The sequence below is a fragment of the Ambystoma mexicanum genome, chromosome 7p (assembly GCF_040938575.1).
Source record: "Ambystoma mexicanum isolate Mex_15411 chromosome 7p, UKY_AmexF1_1, whole genome shotgun sequence".
Taxonomy (NCBI): domain Eukaryota; kingdom Metazoa; phylum Chordata; class Amphibia; order Caudata; family Ambystomatidae; genus Ambystoma; species Ambystoma mexicanum.
In genome coordinates this window covers 863,515,801-863,533,229 of record NC_090939.1, presented here as the reverse complement: position 1 = coordinate 863,533,229, position 17,429 = coordinate 863,515,801, and the positions used below count along the sequence as shown (strand labels likewise).

The 17,429-nt window shown below is 44.3% G+C and overlaps 1 pseudogene; it reads right to left on the bottom strand.

Annotated features, from left to right (window-relative positions):
- Positions 1-17,429, bottom strand: part of LOC138526385 (P2Y purinoceptor 8-like) — a 73,952-nt pseudogene that overhangs the window by 52,133 nt on the left and 4,390 nt on the right.

Below are 17,429 nucleotides of genomic sequence, written 5' to 3'. Positions count from 1 at the left end.
CTAGAGATGGGCTGGTGGCCTTCCACAACTATGCAGCAAAAGAGAAGATCCTAGGAAAAGCGAGAAAGGCTGGCATTCTATCCTGCAATGGTGCGGAGATATTCTTGTATCAGGATTTGTCCCAGATGACTCTGAACAAAAGGAGACGGATGCTCCCAGTGCTGAAACACCTGCGTGAAAAACAAATGAAATATAGATGGTCCCAACTATTCGGCTTAATCTTCATGTGGCAGGGTAGTCAGCACAAGATCACGACGTGTGAACAAGGCTTGGACATGTTGGGCATGGACGACCAAACACTGGTGGACCCAGGGGTACCCCCGAGCTGGCGGCGACCGCGTAAGTCATGGGAATGGACCACAGTCGGGCCCAAACGATCTAGGAAGGAGGCCCCTCGGAGCGCGGGCAGCGACGCATCCGGGGGGAGCCACTCTGACGCCCAACCTGGCTCGCCCGGGTCCTCAAAAGCCGCCATCCCTCCTTCGCCATAGGGGGACCAACATGTTGAGACCGGGGAGGGCACTCACCACACAGGCTGGTGGCATTGGTTCAGGGTGGCGAAAGAAGCTACAAAGGTATATTGCGGGGAAGGGAGGGGAAGAGTCACTTGGAATGGGATTGGGAGATCCTGCGTTGCTAACACCTGGGGTAAGGATGAGGCTCAACTCTCGTTTGGTAGCCACGAGGGGGGCGAGAAGCCAGTTGAGCCCAACCAGGGGGGAGATGGGTAGGGGGCGGCGGGTGTTGACTCGGGTGCTCAGAAGGCCTGACCATATCTAAATAATCACATTTCCTGATCTCATGGAATACCTAAAGACTTTGTCACTGAATGTCAATGGGCTAAACTCGCCAGTTAAAAGGAAAAAGATTGAATTGTACATTTGCAAAGAAAAGCCTCATATAGTCACATTGAGGAGACCCACATTCAAACACAAGACACCTGGAGATTTAAAATGTGGGGATATGCCAGGCTATTTCAGGCCACCGAGGCGTGCAATAAGGGTGGGGTGGCTATTGCTTTGAGGGATGGCCTGGATCTCTTGGTTAAATCAATACATAAAGGGGACCAGGGGAGATTCCTGGCGGTGACACTGGAGGGCAGAGGGGAGGTATACACAATTGCCACGATTTATGCACCTAACACTGGGCAAAACACCTTCCTGCAGAAGTCACTGGTGAGGCTTACCGTTATTGCTAGGGGCCGCATTATCCTTACAGGGGACTTTAACATGGCTTGGGATCCAGCTAAGGACAGAAGCAGAGCACTGAGGGGATCGCAGGGTGGTCCCTCCAGGGAACTCAGAAAGAAGCTTCAAGATCTGGCCCTGGTGGATGCTTGGAGGGAGATCTAGGGTAACGGCAGTGGGTACACATTTTACTCGCACGCTCATAAAACTCACTCCCGAATAGACTATGTTTGTGTTTCTGCCCCTCTTTTAGGGTCGATATCTGGTATCTCCCTTGGGCCTCTTGCAGTTTCGGATCACGCCCATATCGAGGTGACACTGCGTAGGCCGCGGGGTCCCCCAGGGTTATGGAAGTGGCGATACCCAACCCAGCTCTTTAAGGACCCGGTTCTGACCCAGGAGGTGGAAAGGGAACTAGAGGAATATGTGGAGAAGAATGATTGGAAAGACTCTAGTGCACAAACATGGTGTGACGCCCTCAAAGCCACGATTAGCCTGTGCCAATCGCAATACATCAGGGCGAACAAATCCGACAGATTGCTCGCTCGGATGCTGTGAAATGAGGAGAGGGACAAAACCATTCTTAGAATCAGAGGGGCGGAGGGGCAGAGGTTCACTGACAATCTGGAGATCGTGAGAGAATTCCATCAGTTCTACACCACCCTGTATTCATCAAACCACCCTGACCCGGACGCGGAAATAGAGTACCTCAATAGGATCGATTTACCGACCCCCTCCAGGGAGAAGCGGGAACAGCTTGAGGCGGACATAACAACCAATGAGGTCAGAAGGGCGATCCTTGCCCTCGCCCCGAACAAGGCCCCAGGCCCGGATGGGTTTGCGGCCGAGTTCCATAAGCTACACAAAGACTCCCTAGTTCCCCTGCTCACCAGACTTTTCAATAGTATAGGCTCTCCCGGAGCCCTCCCTGGGTCCATGGATGAGGCCAAGGTATTTCTCATACATAAAAGGGGTAAAGATCCGGAGGAGTGCGGGTCGTATCGTCCAATAGCACTCATAAATGTAGATGCGAAGATTCGCACCAAGATATTGGCAGCCGGGCTGGACCCCCTCATGCCTAAGCTGGTTCGTTATGATCAGGCAGGTTTTATCAGGGGGCGTCGGGCAGCTGACAATGTGCGCAGGGTAGCCCATCTGATTGAGAAGACACAGATAAAGGGGCTTCCCGCCCTCCTCTTGGCGATCGACGCCGAAAAGGCTTTTGATCGCGTTGAGTGGGGTTTCCTCTTTGGCACACTGACTAAAATGGGATTTGGATCTAGATACGTAGATCAAGTAAGCGCTAGCTATCAAAACCCGTCCCTTCGTCTGGCTATTAATGGTCGGATTTCAGAAGCAGTCAGAGTGGAGAGAGGCACGAAACAGGAGTGCCCTCTCTCCCCGCTGCTCTATGCTCTCCACCTGGAGCCATTTCTGGAGGCGGTAAGAATGGTTGAGGACATAAGGTGCATCATGTTTGGGGGTCAGGTACACAAGGTTATGGCCTTTGCGGACGATATGCTTCTCACACTGACTGACTCTGAGACTTCATTAGCAGCGCTAAGTGAGGAGCTGTTCAGGTTTGGGGGGTAGCCGGTCTGACAGTAAACACGAATAAGTCTGAGATACTTAATCTTAACCTACAGGAAGACTCTGTACAATTTGTTCAGCGAGAATTCGCATTCAAATGGGCAAGTAAGGGAATCAAGTATTTGGGGGTCCACCTCACTAGCACAATGGGAGACTTATATAGGGCAAACTATATTCCTCTTCTGGAAAGAATTAGGTCCAGGCTTGTAGACTGGGGTCCCCTGTATATCTCCTGGATGGGCCGCATCAATGTCCTCAAGATGGTGGTGCTTCCACAACCTCTATATTATTTTGCGGCTCTCCCAGTAGAAGCCCCGAGCTCCTTTTTTAGGGCCCTGCATAAAGCTACTACTCCCTTTGTCTGGAACCGCAAGCGCCCCAGAATAGCTTCAACTCTTATGAAGACCCCATCTCTGCGAGGGGGAATGGGTGAGCTGGACTTTAAAGATTACTATATCGTGGCCCAGATAAGGGTGCTTAGAGATTGGCAGAGAAATGATCGGCATAAACCCTGGAGATCTATGGACAGGGCAGTATTGGCTGGGCCGTTGGAGGCAGCGCTCTGGCTCCCGAAGGCGGATAGGCCATCACAGATGTACTTGAGCCGTATCACCTCGGCCACTGGGGAAGCCTGGGACGCGGTGGTTAGGCGAGCCCACATCACTACCTTCCCATCCCCCTACACACCTCTGTTCGGGAATCCGCAGTTTTCCCCTGGATATAAAAATCCGGCATTTAATGACTGGTGGGAGGGAGGATATGTATGTAGATGGCAGGGTAAAAGGCTTCGAACAGTGTAAAGTAGAGTTCGGCCTGAGGGAGATTCACAGATATGGTTACGTGCAACTGAGGCATTGGTTATCCCACCCTGATCAACGGCTGGCGGGTACACGCCCTTTAACCCCGTTTGAAAAATACCTAGATTCACATGAGGGTGACAAGGGTCTCATGGCTTCCATATATAAGTATATCAAGGAAGGGGAGAATCCTCCGACCAGAGGGTTTATGATGAAATGGGAGGAAGACACGGGCACGGAAATAGAGGAGAGTGAGTGGCAAGACTTATGGGCCCGGATCCCGAAACTCACTAGATCCCTCCAGATCCGGGAGATGTGGCTTAAGTTAATGTATCAATGGCACCTAACACCGGTTAAGCAACAAGATGTTTGGGCGCCCCTCACAACTATGCTGGAGGAGGTGTGGGGGGAGTGGATCCTGGGCGCATATATGGTGGGAATGCCCGAAACTGATCACCTTCTGGGACTATATTCAACAGGCTGTGGTTCAAGTTCTGGGGCTCAAGGAGAGGGGGGACAGGGGACTCGATATGCTAGGCTTAAACCAGGATCTGGCGGACCTCCCAACGAAATGAGCCTGCAAGATCTATGTCATCATGATGATGTCTGCAGCAATGGTCCTGGCGCGCAAGTGGAATTCGAAGGAACCCCCCTTTGACTGTGAGTGGTTAGAGAAAATGAGGTCAGTTATTGCTGTGGAATGGCTTACATACTCCATCCAGGGTCATCACATGAAGTTTGTTACGGATTGGGCAGCTCTGCTAGAGTTCTTGAAGGGAGGGTCCCGTAGAGCCTGGTGGCCCAAGAGCATGACACTACTCGGCATTATACCCCACCAGGAGGACTCTGAACCTAGCGTCTGAGGAATCTTGAACTGACTATGGGCTCTTCTGATCGGTTTATTTGTGGATAAAAACTTTACGTTGAATCCTGGAAGGGGACAAAGCTGGTTTTACTGCACCTGGGTGGGGGAGTGGGGTTAGGGGGAGGGTAGGCGTTGGGTTAGGGGTTGTGTTTGATCTTGTTTTCCTAACTGAGTGGCTCCTGTTTATATAAAATGTTAATAAAAATCAAGTTGGAAAAAACAGATGTAGTACACTTACTCACTTTCTTTTTTGGCAGCATGGGAGACAGAGACTGGCTGTAGATAGCTCAGTGGAGTCATGCAACTACGGTGTAGTTTGGGCTCATGTGGGTTTCAGAATATAATTATCTTTCTTGTCCTTAAAAAAATGTTTTTAGCAGAGGTTTATTTATACTGAATGGGAAAACCGTCTAGATGCCTTTATTACAACCTCTCAAACTCTCCTTGAAATAGTTGCTGAAAACGGTGTTGATATTGATATTTACGGTAAAGATGCTTTTTTTCATTTTGTGTTAGAAGAATACTGTATTTTGAGTGAAAATGGCCCCTGGTCTAATAGGCTATGAATGTATATTTTTACTGTTTTAGCAGTTATTCACAGAATATTTGTTAAGGTGCAAGCAGCCGTTAACAAAAGTCATGTTGTTTAACCACCAATCTGAAAAACTCTTTAAATGTATGCTCTTAGTACTAAATCTTTGTTGTTAAATACTAAAATAATAAACGCTATTTTTTTTTATTTTTTAGATGAAGTTACAGAAGACCACATTTACACCATTACAGCTTCCCCCAAAACAAGACATTCTGATGCTGAGCTTTCTAAGGCTGTGGGAGACACACCGGTTATCGTAAGAGGTCCTTAATCTTGTTGTCACTTTAGATAGGTTAGTAAGAGCACACCGGTGTAAAACCTATATCTGCTTTTTTGGCAGGCTGTTTTTACAGAGGTAGCGTGTGTACAAATGTGATCATTTAGTTAAAACACATGGAAGCAGTATGGAGACACGTGTGTAAACTGTATTGGTAAAACTTTAAAAAAAAAAAAATCCAAATCCACATTCTTATGCATGACCATCCGCTGTTGCACCACCACTGAAACAGAAACATCCAGGGGTGATTCACATTGTAAGTTTGTTTGCCTACTAACTAAATAAACATCTTTTTCTCAGCTATACAGGTTCATATTTGTATGTAGTGCTGTAACTACATAGACAAGCCCTTTTTTGCAGGGTATTGCATGGTCATAAGGAAGCATGCATATGCTATAGTTGTGTAACTACTTACCTAATTCTTGTTCTTTTTTATTTTGTTTATTTTTAGGGTTTTGTGTTACACAGGAGGAAGAAGGTCTAGCGTATACAACCTCTGCGACCCTACCAACGGATCTTGTGAAGAATAAAGCTGAGAAATACAGACAACACCTGCACACAAAAACATCCGCCTGTTATCAGGAATGTAAGGGGCTCCAAACCGTATTTTAAAAAACGAAAGTTGTCTCTTAACAAGACTCCATGGTCTGAAGGGTTTGAAAATATTTTAAACACCCCTAGCAATCAAGCTGTCAAAGCCAGGAGCCTACTAATAGCCCACCCATTTGAATACTGTATACCTTTGCACAGGGCTACTGTTTTAGGCCCCGTGATTGTTAACCTTAAACTGAAGTCTCCTGTCTGCTGTAAAATTATACAACCTCCTGTGTTTTCCTTGGTGAGCTCCTGAGCCCTTTTAGCCCAACCAGTTTGTAGCCCTCAGCCGTGGTCTCCGGGCTGTGGCCAAATTACACCGCTTCATGCGTATTCACCCACGATACCAAATAGTGAGCGTGATGTTAATATTCCCAAAGATTTAGAACAGACCTTGGTGGATCTGGTTGCACCTGCAACCCCACATTCTGAGTCTGTGATAATAATTACAGACTCGCCCTTAAAAGAGGGTGTGATAGTTATTACAGGCTCCCTCTTAAAAATATAACCCAGAGGTACATCTGTCATATGTGGAAAAAACAGTAATACTAAAACCCTTAAGCACTGTTGCAAGGAACCAGATAATGCAGCTGAACCGGGCGCTCCTTTGAAGAATTTAAAATAATTATTATATGCCTCGGTCATTTGTGGATTAAACTATACCTCCAAACCCCTAGATCTTTCTTGCACAGGACCAAATGGTGTAAACAAACAGCCACATACAACAGTCACTGACCTCTAAGCATGCTTATACACCAAGAGTCAGTGTGAATGCTCCAGGCTATCAACCAGGTGGTGTTGTTAAATGGTTATTTGGGGTACACACGTCAGAAAATGAAAAAGGAAAACATTTAATAGGCCTACGTAACAGCGCAGAATTATGATGCCAGACCTATAGATTAAGGCATGACCTTGCTGAAAAATCTTTAGCTGCTATGCGTAAGCGTGTTTCTAAAGCCAAACAGGTCCTGTTCAGCATGAAATCTATAAACAGAGTACAAGACCTATTAAAAAAAACAAAAAGAAATTGCTCTTTAGTCTAAAAAGAAATGTCGGTTAAAAAGCCTTGCAGAAACTATGCACGGTTTTGCAGACCCCCTAAATTCCTTAAGACCTGGGGCATTGCCTGTGCAGCACACACTACCTGTAGACCTAGGCATGGGCCCTAAAACCCCTGGCTTTGGGTTGGAGGATCCGAACACACTTCCCGTCCTGTTGAAAGACCGCATTTACCTGTTAAAGGTTTAGCTGCCTGGAGTTTAAAATGGCTTTGCTCCCAAAAAATGTCTTGAAGCATTTCAAAAAAGCAAAAACTATCATCAGCCAACGTGCGAGGAAAGATTTAGCTCTCCAGCCTCCAAACACACCACAGCCGCCCAATACGGACAATGTTTTTTTTACAGAGTATGGGAACATACCAGTGAGATCTACCAAAATATTAAAGTGTTGAATACTACAAGGCTTTTCCATTTGTGAATGTAGATCAGTTACCATCCACCGACCATGGCCTATTAATAATAACAGAGCAGTTGAAAGGCTTGTTTCACGCATCCTTAAAACAGCCGGGCCTAACAACTTTGTGCAGCTCTGTTTAGACAGTTCTACTTTAAAGACCTCTTTTGACTAGTTGTTCATTTCACCAAGTCTTTAATGTTTTGGAGTTCTTAAAAAATATCAGAAGACTTTTATAAAGTAAGGCAGAGTTTTCTGTAACAGAGCCTTTGAGGATCGTGTCTATGATTGTCAGATCTAGAAAGGGTGGAGTGTACAGGCCACTAAAAAAAACACTTTACAATATGGTTGTGGCAAAGAAGAGGCATTGGCTCTTGGACTTTAACTATGGGAATTAAACATCTGTATGTCTGCAAGCATTATAGGTCTGTTGGAGGCTTGAACCGTTATCGACGGCTACATACAGACAAAGGCTTTGGAGGAGGTCCACAAAGTTGTGGGCATACCCACTGATAACATGGTTGGTTTCAATGGGTTGTGTTTATTTGAATATTACTTTGGAGTACAGATCAAAATTCTGTATACCGAAGATAGGCTTTGGAAATGTTTTCTAATAAAAACATGGTGTACATTTTACATCATGATCGGCACTATTACAGTACCTTAAATCTACAATGTTTCCTAGGGGCTAGGAATGTATGCCCTCATTACTGCCACATATGCAGCAATCGTATGGCTCACCGGTGTCAATTCCATTGTCACATATGCCAGAGAGTCGGTTGTGTGGTGATTACTGAATCAGGGTTTAAATGCACCGAGTGCAAAACATTTGCCAGATCTAAAGAATGTCTTAAAAACACATTCAGAAAGCATCTCACGGTTTAGCAGAATGCCATCTTAAAATTGACTGTTTCTCCTGTAGCCGCTTTATAAGGGCTAATCATAAATGCAAAGGTCACATATGCCCAGGTGTAAAATTAAAGTTGTCTCAATGGGGGACCACCTGTGTTACATGACCCCTCCCAAAGATGTGCCCAAAACAGAGAAATATATTGCCTTTGATATAGAGTGCATGCAGCAAGAGACAGGCATTCATATTCCAAACTATATTTATGCCAGGCATTTGACTGAGCATAAGAGTTGGGAATTTGAAGGCCCAGAATACATCAGTCTTTTTATTACAATTTTTGTGGCTCAGAAATTTAGGGGCTGTAGCTTTTTGGCACACAACAGTCAATGGTATGTAAGAAAGGCATGGTATCAACAGTAAGGCAGACCCAAGTGACCACAGTTCAAGGGTGTTTATTGAACTTGCACAAGGATGCGATAAACGCCTATCTAAACCTAAATCTAGAGATGGGAGAAAACTACAACCATCAAATAATAATAATGCAGTCCTAGTGGAGTCTTGTAAAAATAAAAGGGCCTATACTAAAAATAAATATTGACAATCCTTACCACTGATTTACAAATAATGTGGGGTAATGTTAATGAAAAAGAAAGAGGTGTTCACAAAATAATATGTCAGGATGCTCGGGCTGTTGGCTTCCCTTCACCACCTTTTCAGCACAGGGCAATGTGGGTCACTCGAGCAAGGCACACACTCTGGCTTCTACAGCACAAGGACACAGTTCCAATTTCCCAGTTCAGGACCTTCTGTGTCCAAGTGTCTTTACTTCTCGCAAGTCTCTTGACACAGAGGGCCTGCTGTACCAGAAACAACATGCAAATGTTCTCTTCAGTATTCAATCAGGGTGTTGCTCAGCCATGCTCAGATCCTTTTTAAAAACAAAAAGTTCAACATTGCATCCTCCTCTTCCAGGCTCAGATCCCTTTCAAAACAAGGTTTAGAGAATTATTCCTCGGGTGACTCTCGGTTCACCCCGGATCCCCCTCTGCTGGGCTCAGATCCCTTTCAAACCAAGGTTCAGAGAATTATTTTTCAGATGACTCTCGGTTGACTGTGGAGCCCCCTCTGCCAGGCTCAGATCCCTTTCCATCCAAGGTTCAGAGAATTATTTTTTGAGTGACTCTCGGTTCACCCCGGATGCCCCTCTACCAGGCTCAGATTCCTTCCTTTTGCACAATTAGTCTCCCTGAGCCGGGCCCAGACCAATTGTGACTTACATTAAATTAGCAAAGACCTTCAAATGTGCACAGGGTTTAGCTTGACCCATTGCATGACCATTTCGATCTCAATATTTCTTTCTCTCACACTCAGCATCAGTTGGATACCTAACAGAGATTTTGCGAATGATCACCTACATGGTGCCAGCCAACTCTGTGTGTGATATCTTTTCTTGGCCGGCCAAAGTTCAATTACAAAGTTCAACTATTTCCTTTGGCTTCCAATTGTATTTTCGTCGCCTCACACACTGTTCTCTTTATACAATGTTGCCAGTTGCAACCTTGGTTCAAAACACAAGCTGGTTTGGTCTTTGTTGTAGGAGCCAAGGACAGTACCACTGCACACTGTGCAGGTTTGATCAGCCTTAGTTCCTGGTCTTCAGTTTCTTACTCTGTAAGGTTCAAGAAAGTAATGGTCTTTACAGGTCAAGGGTGCTTCCCTCCTTGCACCCCTCTCTGGTCTCACCGTTTTTCTCCTTGTGTTAAACTGCCATCTTGTAACTGCTGTTTCCTTGTGTGTTTTGCCTCGCTCAGAGGGAGCTTTTGTTCTCTACCTTTTATCCATGGGGGAAGTGTGATGGAAGTCAGGTGTGTGTAATGATCCGTAATTGCCTGACCTTGCCTGACCATGGTGTTGGGACATGTTAGGTATATGGCTCTGGTGTTAGTCCGTTGTCGCTCACAGTAAACTGTCTGTGAGGAAGTGTTCATGTCAGGAAAGGGGGGCTGAGTTCCTAGGTATCCTACCTGGTAGGATGGGGAAAAGGTGTTACAAGGAAGGGGATATTGTTTCTCACCCTCTGGTGTCGCACCTCCACTTCCCAAAGCCCCCTCATCCTGGTGATCCTCCCTCACTAGTCCACCCCCAGGAACTGGATCCAAGAGCTATGGCTATGTCCTGGCCACCTGGATGACATGTCCCGGGGGAATAGCGGGTGAGACACATTCAGGTTTCCACATATATGATGGCTTTTTCCTGATACAAGAAATGATTAAAGAAAGAGTAGCCATCAAGCTCATATTGCATGGTGCAAAACGAAAGCTCCTCAAGGTATCAGATCTTAAAATCCACTTTATCGACAGTTTGAATTTTTTGCCCATGAAGTTAAGTAAGCTGCCTAAAGCTTTTGGATTCCCAGGTTTGAAAGGTTATTTTACACATTTCTTTAACACTGAACAGAAATAAAAATGACGTGGCCCCATTCCCCCTGTGGAGTGTTATGATTCTGAATTAATGATGTCTGACGAGAGAGGAAGCCTTTCTTCATGGTATTCAGATGCCTTTAAGGATGTTTTTGATTTTAAGAGGGAGCTAAAAATCTATTGCTGTGAAGATGTAAATATTTTGAGAACAGCCTGTAACATTATTAGAGACGGTATCATCGAGCTGACCCAAAAGGTGCACATTCTGAACCTGGGCAACCCAGAGATGCTAAAATGCTCAACATATGTAGACCACTTCACCTTTATTACGCTAGCTAGCAAGTGCATGAGTATATACAAACTGTTCATTCTGGAGCCTGAAACAATAGCCCTCGTACCACCAGACTTGTACCACAGCAAACAAAAACACTTCTCCATACCTTCCATACAGTGGTTGATGTGGTTGATGTGTCTGATCAAGACAATGTGCCTATACAACACACCCTGCATGGAGGGGAGATAAAAAATGGCCCCTGTTTTCTAGACGGTTATGCTTTTTTAAACTTTGAGGCCCTGGCCTATGAATTTAACATGTGCCCCCAGTGCTATAACAAAGAGGACTATAATACCTTGACAAACTCCCTACGACCGTTTGCATAGAAAAACACTTTTAGAAAAGAAATCTCTTGAGAACCGAGGTTTACGTGCTATCAAACTTTGGGAGCATGAGTGGGTGGAGATGTTGAAAAACAATGAGAGATTAAATATTTTTCTCAAAAATAAAAATCTACCAGAACCCCTAAAACCATGTGATGCTCTTTTTGGGGGGGCAGACTAATGCTGACAAGCTGTACCACAAACAGAGATAGGTTTCCAGACACATTACTATGACTTAACCAGTCTCTACCCCTTTGTAAACAATTCAAAACCGTACCCGCTAGAGCATCCCTGCATCATCTCTCAAGATTTTGGGGATGTTAAACAGTATTTTGGTCTGATCAAATTCCAGGTGTACCAGCCTAAGAAACTTGGTCCCGCAGCAGGGTTCTGGGAGGTTAATGTTCCCTCTATGTTCCCTCTATGTATGACATGCGCAGAGCCAAAAAAAACGGAAAAATGCACACACAGTGTTGAGGAGGGGCCGATCACGGGTACCTGGTGCACTGATGAGCTGGAAGCGGCCTTGCAGAAAGGTTATCAGTTGGGAAGGATTCCTGAAATATGCCATTTTGAGAAGGTTACAATTATACTGTTTTGTGGTTGCATGAGTCTGATCCTGCGCGATGAACAGGAAGCCTCCGCATACCCCGATAGCCGCAAGGATGCTGCCTCCCGTCAGTATTACATAGAAGAGTATTACAAACATCAGGGTATCCGTTTAAGACCCACATTAATTGAAAATAACCCGCTTAGATAACAGTTAGGTAAACTGTGTTTAAATTCCTTGTGGGGTAAATTTGCACAGAGAACCAATCTCCCAAAAACAACGATTATAACCAACCCTGACGAACTGAACGCTTACCTTTTTGATGCTGGCTATGACATATCAAGCTTACAGTTCACAGATGAGGAAACAGCGTGCCTCTGCTGGAAGTACGCTGAAGAGTACCCAACGTCCTGCAACAACATAAAATTGTTATCAGCAGTTTCACAACCGCCCATGCCTATTAAGAGTTGTACAAAGTAATGGACACCCTCCAAGAGTGTTGTGCTACCATGAAACAGACTCTGTCATTTATGTCAGTTCCCCCAGTCAGAAGAACTCCCCATTGGGTGATTATCTGGCTGATTTAACAAGCGAACGAGCTCCGGGTAAACACATTGTAGAATTTGTGTCTGCAAATCCCAAAACCTATTCACATCGGACATCCACTAGAGCTGTCTGTATGAAGGTAAAAGGCATCACTCTGAATGTTAGTAACAGTATGAAAATCAATGTTGATGGTTTGAAGGAGCTAGTGCAGGAGTACTCTTTAAAAAAGACAACCAGCACTATTGTGTTCCAGAAGCCATGCATCGCGTGTGAGAAAAAATGCTGGGCGATTAGTAGCGAAACACTGCAAAAAACTTTGAGGGTAGTATTTGATAAGCGTGTGCTCACAGATAATTACAAGACAGTACCCTACGGCTATTGAAAAGGGACCATTGAGTACGATGGACACACATTTACAAAACCCTTTTTCATGCGTAGTAGCCGGCCCTTCTAGTTGCAGTAAAAGCTATTTTATTAAACAGCTTTTAGAAAATGCCCCCACAGTTATGACAACAATGCCAGATAACATTTTGTGGCTCTACTCGTGCTGGCAACCCCTGAATAATGTGTCCGCTAAACTAACTCATCTGAAATTTGTGGAAGGTTTACCAGATTCTCTGAATGACAATTGTTTGCTACCTCTGGACCTTGTACATATTATCATCATAGATGATTTGATGACGGAAGGCGGGCATAGCTCTAAACTGGAAAAAGCATTCGTCCAGTATTCTCACCATCGTAACCTTAGCATCTGTCACATTGTTCAGAATGTATTCTACAGGGCAAAGGGCACGCGCTCAAAAACATTAAATGCCAGTTATATAGTGCTGTTTAAGAACCTTATAGGTAAACATCAGCTCACTATCCCTGCAAGACAAATGTTCCCTGGGTAACACCAGATTTTCTTGGAGGCTTTTGAAGATGCTGCCCTGAAACCTTATGGTTAATTATTGGTAGATCAAAAAACAAACACTTTAGAGGACTACATATCGTGGGACGGTCTTTTCCCTCCTGATCTGCCTGTTGTTTACATACAAAAGACTTCTAGAAAACCCCGGTGAAATCAATCTTTCCTCATTAGTACCGGCGATCAGCCACCATGACGCCACGTATACGTAGAAACTTTGCTCTCCTTAAAATGCTAGAAATAGCACCACCACAACAACAAAAGGCCATCTGCTCTCAACTTCTGATGATCTAGTATCGGCTATAGCTAAGATTGCCTTCTACAGCTTAAAGGGGAATGTTCCACTATCCATCTGCCAAAAAGAGCAAACACCTTCTCAAGAAACTGGGTAACAAGAGGTCATCCCAAAAAGCTAAAAGAAAACCTTTAAAACAATCTGGGGAATTTATAGGATTGCTACTAGGTTTTGCATTTCCTCTGCTCACAAAGCTTTTAGTGGGGTGGTTAATGGAGTACAGCCAAAAGATGTATTTGTTTGACAAACATCAGTTGGATGGGTTGAGTACCCAGAACCATAAAGAACCTGATATTCAAAAATCAGCCACCCTAAGGTTTTGACTCTGAAATACGGTCCTAAAATACCATGATTTATCAGACTACGAAAAGGTGACCCACTATTCAACGATTCTGCAAAAATACTTAACATACTTTAGACAGGCCAAAAATGAGAAGAATAAACTAACGTTGCTTATGCCCCCTGAAGATCCTGCAAATAGCACTGTAACCCCCACATTTGCCCCTGTTTCAGATCCCATTGTGGTAGAAGTTTTGGACACCATTAACCCCTGTTATTGGAAAAATGCTGAACTCTTGCTGAACAAAATGGGGAGTGAAAATGAAGTGTCAACATGGAACGACAAGGGGGAGTTTGTTTATAAAGGAACGGCTGTCAAAGGTTCAAACTTTCATGATTTAGTTTGCAGCATTACCGATCCTCGGGCCTTTGGAAGACACAAAACACCTAGAAGGTGGGAGCTGTTTATGGAAGCAGCTACCGATTTAAACATACCAGCCACCATAGTGAGAAATATGGGACATTGTGAGCTGCTCGAAACCTTAAATGATTCTGAGGTTAAACCACTAACAGATAATGTTGATTCTCTAGACAAGGCATTTAAGAAAAGAAGAAGAAAAAAGAAAATCAGCAAACGATCCATGTGGTTTAGTGTGTAATATGTTTTTTTAGCTTCAGAAAATCTTTAACAGCTGTATTATATGTATATAAATATGTATATGTCTTTTTATAAGTATAGCTTTCCATTCTGTAAAAGAAAGGGTCGTGATTGCAATAAAATACATTAATTATTTATACCTACCAAAGTTTTACAGCTAATCATTTCTAACCTGTCTAGCTGTGAATGTTTTCAAAATATTAAATAAATAAATGAACACATTCAAGAAGAGAAAAAACACTTTTTGATTAAAATCCTAAAAACGTTTTATTTGGATAAGTACACAGAACTGGGGTTTAGTAACAGTGGTGCATTTTTGACAAAAACTAAATACATTTAGAGGGGGGTTGTGATATCTGTTCTTGTTCACAAAAGCATAATTTTTCCTGCGATCTAGCGAAGAGGTCGCATAACCCCTGACAGAGAATGTTTCTTAGACATTTTAGATACAAAGTAGCAGGAGGAGCAGGAGCACTGCCCACACGTTATGACTTCAGGATGTTGCACCTGTGTTCTATTATAATGTATTACGGATGCAATATGCTTAACATAGTCCAATATTGCGCCACTCTATATTGGTTGGTTTCGGAAGTACCCCAGGCTATCAAAGACATTTATTGCACCATTGTCTATAAACATTGCTATCCAGTGGGTGCCTTCCTAATCCTGGGGATCTGTGTTCACCACAAGGCAGAAGGGTCTCTTGCTAGGCATATCTCTTGGAAGGTTATCACGTGAATACACACCCCCAGCATGTTTTGTTGCATGTTTGTCTTTACTCGGGAAACATTTGATCTGGTAGGTATCCATTACATGTCATACAGCACCTGGCGTTGATTGTTGAGTTCCATGACAGTGTGAAATAGAGCCATAATGATAAGATTACCAGTGTTTGGTAAATTTGCAGCAAAATGTACCTCGATGCGTAGATTACCATTCCTAATCAGATTATAATGGCCGGCTGATGCATTATTGGGTCTCAAATTAAAAGCCAACAGCGTGTAAACCCCATCATAGTTGTCACGCAGTATCACAAAGCCTTTACCACGCAAGTGTTTACCACTGATGGAGACCAGGCCCAAATACTCCCTAATCGTATTTTTGTGTTTAAAACTCGGGCTGTAGACTTTGTACGGTATGTTTAAAATGAAAAGGATTGCTAGCATAATCTCCAGAAAAAAAAGCAGTGTTGTCCACAAAATCAATGATAATTATTTTAGGTAGCTGTGCCAAGAATAAATTATCTTGAATGGCGACGCAGCTGCCCATGGGTACACTGAAGATTTTCAAAGATGTCCTCTCCACGGGGTATTTTAAGTTAGATACTCGTAGAGTTTCAGCGTGAGCTAATCTGGCTGTGGGGGACACATTGACTCTTTTAATAATTCACTGATATTATTACCAAGTTCTGCATCATCGCTGTTAAGGCAAAAGGAATCTTTATTCCGAGACAGTTTCATTTTCAGATCAACGCCGTTCACCATAACTTTCTCGTGTAAAAATAGATTGGAGTGTAGACGTCCTAGTAATTCAAAATGTCTGCTACCTCTCGCATGCGTTGCTCTCCTTATAAACCCAGTGTTAAACCCATGTAGAGCATAATCCTCCTTATGCCCTGCTGAGTCCCTATAAAAAATCCCTGCTTTGTGCTGAGTGATCAAAGTGTCATTGCTGTAGTTCAGAATGCTTTCTATGTATGCTTTATAGGCATACATGTTTTCACTATGCGTAATCAGGCAGTCGCCTAGAGTAATGTCAACCTGGTTTAAAAGGGTGGCCATGGGATAGGCAATCGTGGCTACCTTAGCAGCGGTTGTGATAGCTGTCCCGTCGGCCTTTGTTATTTTACAGGTCAAGTAAAGTAGAGAGTCATTCAGATCAGGTACAATTTCGTTGAGCCCGATATGTAAAACTCTATGGCGCTAGAGAAGATAGTGCAGTGAGCGGCACAATTTCCTTGAAAAAGCTGCTTTCATTGCTCATCTGTGTTGGGGGTACGGCAAAAAGATCTAGTTGGGATTTGTCACATTCTCCCATGGCACAATGGATGAAAGCCATCTTTTAGAAAACATTGATGTTGGGTCTGGTTTTATTTCTCTTGTTCAGTCTGTTCTTCGGAGTGCGTTTTCTCTTCTGAGCGGCTCACATTGTTGATCTTATTTGTATGCAGCTTTGGAGGCCCCCACCTGTGCAATGCTCTCTTTTTTCTTTTTGCAGGAGTTTTTCCTACATAAACCAAGCCAGAACCCTCTTGTCTTGGTTTGTTGAAACGATTTGCAATGGAGGTTGTGCACTAGACACCACATCTTTAGCGATATTTATAGTTGTGGTTTTCACATGTGGCTTGACTAATTCCAACCCTTTTCACAGGATGGGCACAGCCATCTGAAAGAGATTCTAAAAATACTCCCTAAACCCATTCCATATGTAACGGGCGCACCTTGGAAGTAGGGGTGATCGACATAACCGGCCGGCCTACAGTAATAATCCCTATAAATGTACGGTTCCCCATAGTTCTTTATGAATACCATATTTTAGTAGTCTTTCTCTCTCCTAGGGCGCACGTGTAGGGCCTAATTACGAGCATGCCAGCAGCGTTGTTTCCGGACTGGCACACTCTGAGTCTGCGGGTGGCTGCCGTCCTGCCTGTCAGGTCTGACCTGAAGGGCGGGACGGCACCCGCCCACGGATTTCCCGGGAAGCACTGGCACCGTTTTTAACGGTGCCGGTGCTTGCGTCATCCCCATTCGCATTGAGTCCTATGGGACTCAAATGGGAATGGGGATTTACGTTTTTCCGGCGCCTGACTTCCAGGAACACCAGGGTCGTAATCCCTCAGGTTTTCCGTGGAGCCAGCTGCTAGAATAAATCAGACTCCGGCAGCAGCCTGCCAGTTTTACCGGCACAGCTACC